The sequence below is a fragment of the Silurus meridionalis genome, chromosome 8, assembly GCF_014805685.1.
Source record: "Silurus meridionalis isolate SWU-2019-XX chromosome 8, ASM1480568v1, whole genome shotgun sequence".
Taxonomy (NCBI): Eukaryota; Metazoa; Chordata; class Actinopteri; order Siluriformes; family Siluridae; genus Silurus; species Silurus meridionalis.
The window spans coordinates 21915365-21921364 of record NC_060891.1 but is presented as its reverse complement, the minus strand read 5'-3'; positions in this window follow the sequence as shown (position 1 = coordinate 21921364).

Here is a 6000-nt window from a genome sequence, read left to right as displayed (position 1 = left end):
TAATTGAAAGATTGTGAGTTCAAATCCCAGCACCTACAGGCTACCACTCCTGGGTCCATAATACATAATAATTTATACAGCTGAGCAGGGCAATTAACCATCAACTGCTCGATTCTAAAAATTTGATAATTGTAGGTAACTCCAATTAAGGGTGTCTGCCATTGTCATTGCATAAAAGGTATACAGCAATGAAGCATTTAACAGTAATTAAATGCAGTTTAGTATACATTAGAAGTAAAAATATTAGCATTGTGTGGATGAATATTTAAATAAATAAATAGGCTACGGCAGAAGGTATGTGCAGAACCTGTCGAGCAAATGTGTGTGTGTGTGTGTATTAACAGTTATATACAATCAGCAAGTTTTATTTAACACACATGTATACTTTAAAATAGTTTTGTTGGAATGTAATATCTGCAATTTCATTTCCTGGTATCTCTTACATTGTAGGCCCCCTTGTTGAACACCTTCCTGTGGTGGGTAAAATTAATTGAATAGACTCTTTTCAAAAATTTCAGTCAAACATACAGTTTCATCTTATAGAAAATGCCACCTTATTAACTCGCAGGATTACGCCAAGATACACAGACTAGTTCCCGCAAGTCGCTGCACCATCACATTCCATGCACCTAATTCTCATTCACAATATTTTGCACTATTTATTTTACTCCTTATTCAAGTTTCCAAGTTGCCATTATTGCTAATAATCAGGTTATTTTATCTTTTTCATGGTTATTTTTAAATATTGTGATTTGTTTCAGTGTGCTTAGTTTTTATTTTGTTATAGAACATTAATATTAAATTTATTATATTTAAAAATATAACTATTAATTAATATATATATTAAATATAAAATATAAAGATTATATCAAAATTCCAATCAGATTTAAGAATTCAACAACACTGTGGTATAAAATATTTAAATGACATTCCATCTGCTTCTGAATTTTGGACTCTTTTATATGTCTGGAAAAAAAAAACCTTTATGAGCAGCCGAGTTTCAGCATTGTAATGAATTGTCCATCAAGAAGAACCTGCATATAAATGTAAAATGTAAGTTTCTGTCTACTAGACACAATCCTAAATTTTCCTGTATGCTGAAAACTGAAAATGAATAATCCGTCAGATACTTCCGTGGATGGTAATTGCCTAAATTTGATGGGTAAATGATAAAATAGGTGCATTCACAGTAATTTAATGCAATTGGACACACAGGTACCTTCAGTTCTTTGTGGCTTGATAAAGCTGAAACATGGAGATTGAGATGGAGATGGGGTGTAGTGTTGATCTTCAGTGTTTTTTTCTATAATGCAAACTGACACTAATGGCAAGAATGGAGCAGCTGCCACACACAGAGCATCTGAACCTGAGATTTTTGGGAACTTCATATAAATTATAAATTATACTCACCAGCCACTTTAATAGGAGCACCTGTACCCCTGCTTACTCATGCAGTTATCAGTTTATTGTGTGACAGCAGCACAGTGGATAAAATCAGATACACAAGCTTTAGTTAATATTAACGTTAAGCATCAGAATGGGGGGAAAATGTCATGTCAGTAACTTTAACCGTGGCGTGGTTGTTGGTGCCAGATGGGCTTGTTTCTAAAAGTGCTAATCTTTATGGATTTTTTGCACAACACCGTTACACAAAATGGTGCAAAGCACTAAAACAACGAACACAAACATCCAGTTAGTGGCAGATCTGCTTGTGAAACACAATGTTAATGAGAAATGACGGGAGAACTGCCAAATGAATTTAAATTGACAGGAAGACTATGGTAGTTTAAATAACAACTCTTTGCAATTACGATGTGAAGAAAAGTGTCTCAAAATGCCTGAGCTTTTAAACCTTAAGGCAAATTAGCAATAGCAAAGGTTTCATAGGCTGCTGGGCCACAGATTTATTAAAACTGGACAGTACAAGATTGGAAAAAAGATCAGATTACCATTTTTTGTCTTCAGTCATCTAGTTTTAGTGACCCTTAGATTTCTTCTATTTGGTGAAAGGAGTGGAAAGTGATGTAATCACTTTCACATTGTTAAAATCATGAAAACTCCACCCTGAAAGACTTGCATATAAATATTAATTATCAACATCTGAGGATATCTTGTGATGTATTTTTAATGGCGTCCAAAATTAAATTCGTACAGTTCCAAAGCTTGAATTGTCACACTAATCCTGCCATCAGATGTATCATGTTTGATACTGTGTATATCGCTATCTAGTCCTCCAACTAGAAAATGCATGATATACTTTTCATGATTGAGATCATTGAAAATATTTTCACCAAAAAAAAAAAAATGTCTTTTTCCGCTGCCCAATTGCACGGTCACTGTGACCACAACAATTAAGAGTTCTCACAATAATAATTGAAATATAATGGTAAAAATGATTGCTTAAATCAATGTAAATGTTCTTGTCAAGTCTAAACCTAAAAAATTTGAACAGTTCTGTTAATCTAAAGAATTTGCAGGATGAGTTATGACCTTGTGTATGTAATTTTTTTCGGTATTTGTCTATTAATATTTATTTGTTACAAATCAAACTTGGGTACAATATAATACAAAATGCTACAAATATTAAATGTAAAGATATATTGCATATATATATATATATATATATATATATATATATATATATATATATATATATATATATATATATACACACACACACACAAACACACAGGTATATTGGATGGATGGATGGATGGATGGATGGATGGATGGATGGATGGATGGATGGATGGATGGATGGATGGATGGATAGATAGATAGATAGATAGATAGATAGATAGATAGATAGATAGATAGATAGATAGATAGATAGATAGATAGACATATTTTATAATGCACTCTAAGCATCACTAAAACTCTGTCCTCTGTATTCTCTATCCTCTGTTTAATTTGTGTAGGACTTTGAGTTAATCAGACATGGCACACTCTCTTCCCTACCATCAGCATTGCTGCTTCTGAATAAAGAAATACATTAATGAATACATTAGTTCAGGCATGCTAGTTGCAAAGTTAATTAGGAAGGATGTTCAGACCTGTAGGTATATCTCTGATAAAGCAATAACAAAAACAGTTTTTTGTGTGTGTGGGAGTGTGACTCAGTATTCTTCCATTTCCTGCCTCAGTGAATGTAAAAAAAAAAAAAAGGATAATGGCAAGAATCTGAGTGCAGCATTTCAGTGCACCATCAAATGGAAATCACTATAATCCAAAATCATGAATTAGATTTTACATTATTTATTATAGTTATGTGCTTATGTTGTACCTATGTTATGTTGTACCCCTGCAAAGTTATAAGACTAATCCTTAACATGGCACACATGCAAAGTTAAAGGTGTGTGTTTATTTATGTTAAACGTGCATTATTGCAGATGAGTCACATTTTTTACAATTATTTTTTACCACTTATATTTACAATGAAATTTGTACTCCTTTAGAGTGCATCAAAATCTTGCCTATTTTGCAAAGCTCCACCTCTAAAAATCATGGTGTTCAATAGGAGTTAGCATTAGAGCACATCACGTGTTGATTTTCTAACAGGAAAATATTTTATCATGTATTTGCGCACAGATTTTGATGTTACTATCTTAATGTTGGCACCTGTATAGTGAAAATTGATTAAAAACTCCAGCACATCAAGTGACTAAATCGCATGCCTCACTGATCACTTGTACCTGTTCCTGTTATGCTTAATTAATATCACAGGATATTGTGTCTCATTGTCAAGCTTTTGTTGTGTGTTTGATGTGCTACATTATTTCTTTTAGTCTGTTTGGTCCTTAATTTATGTTCATAGTTTAGATTCACAGTCCTCGCCTTTTAACCTTGTTTGTTTCTGTTGTGTTTTCTGTAATAAAAACCACCTGCATTTGCATCCGCCTCCAATACCTGACAGTTACGCAATAAACCAATTCATGTCTCCTGTGTGTGGGCTTGCTGATGGCGTTAGCATTTTAGCCTGACCTGTTCTTTTGCCCACTTGGCCATTCAAATGCATGAAAGACAACTTATAACACCATAAACATATGAAATTCAGCACGTATTAATTTGCTGCTGGTAGACCGATCAAGTACACTACATTTACTGTCCTGTTTTTAGCAGTTTTTCAGCTAACACTAACTACTGGAGTTAGTTTCTTTGCATTGGTAGTTGCAAACAGTTTGATATCTGGTGCCACAAACATTTCTATGAAGGAGGACCATCCAAAGCATTGTCTTGCCTGGTCTCCAAGTTCTCACTCTATTGCATTCATTAAGGAGCAAAGTCGCCAAGTTATCCCATTGCTAAGCACTGCTGGTGTTTATTCTGGACTGATAGGAAATCCATGTAAACACTGACGAGCACTCTGATCCAGAGCACAGTTATTCCAAACAGGTTTTCTAAGCCATTTATAAAAGAACATTTAATGCAAAAATCAACTATTGCATCATTAATTGCCACGACAGTTGCTATGCTGTTTGATGAAAATATTTTTTTAATGGCTAAACCTAACCCTAACACTAGACTTTTTTATGCCTACAGAGGAATAGTTCAAAGTTCTTCAAAGTTCAAAGATAATGATAATAATGACAATTATAATCAAAATGATAATAACCCAAATTTACATTTATTGAAGCTACAATCACAGCTGTTATAATGCTCAAAATGAAAATTAAGTGCTCTTTCACTTTATACCATTCTTGCCATCATTGGTGGTCCTGTTGTACTTGGTTCTACACATTTTTCATAATAATTGATAGGACATCAATGTCAGAAATAAGATATTAAATTGGTATTTTAATCTTTAAAAGACAAAGGAAATCTCAGCTTTTCTAACCCATTTATTCCTGCCCTGACTGTGTTCTTGAAAGAGTACAAATAAACAATGCATTTGGCTTTGGAAAGCATGAGCCTGAGGTAAAGCACTGATTTTCAATCAGATTCACATCCTGGCTAACAATTAATCAGGGAAAATATCATTTAAATATACTGTGTGTCATTTCATTTTCTACATCGGCTCATTTTATTTTTCTGTGAGTATATTACAAGCCAAACATGCCACTGAATAAGATATTAAGATTTATAGACAAAATGCAATTTATATGAAAATTAAACGAATATGGTGGGAAACACCAAGTCGTTTCTATTAAAAAAGAACAAACATTTAGTGTTTGCTAATAGGCTTATAGTTTTCTACTGTAGAGGTTTAGTGCATTTTGGCTGTTATTTTAGACAATGTATTAAACATAAACGATATACAAATGTACCCTTAGACCAAGTGTACTTATAGTTTGTGTGTAAAAATACATAAAAAAAAATAAACATAGTAAACATGGAAATAGATTTTCTAACATATGCTCCAGAGAGTCTTTTACAGGAACAAAATTGTAAACCTTAATGAATACAGCAGCGTTTATATGTAAAAGAGGAAAAGATAAATTTTACATAAATTATATAGACAAAAGTTAATGGACGCCTGACCTATATGCTTTTTAAACACCCCATTCCGAATTTATGACCAATTTGCTATTATAATAACCTCCACACCTCTGGGACAATGTTCACTAGATTTTGGAGTGTTCTTGTGGAGAGTTGTGCTAATTCAGCTATAAGGGCGTTAGTAATGTCAGGTACAGATGAAGGGTGAGGAGGCCTTTTTTCCAATTCAGCCCAAAGGTGTTCAGTAGGGTTGAGGTCAGAGCTCTATAGCAGGCCACTTAAGATGTTCCACGTTAACCCATGTAAAGCATATCTTTCTGTAGTTGCACAGGGGCATTGCCATGCTGGAACAAGTTTGGTTTCCTTTCAGGAACTTGAGCTGCATAAACAATGCTTTGGGAATGATTCCGCGTAAAAAAGCACATGTGGTGGAGACGACGCTAGCTTTTGTTTGTTCAGGAAGCACTCCGTGTGTGTCTGTGTCATGGGTAAGTGGTACTATATATATATATATATATATATATATATATATATATATATATATATATATAAACAAAAATTAAG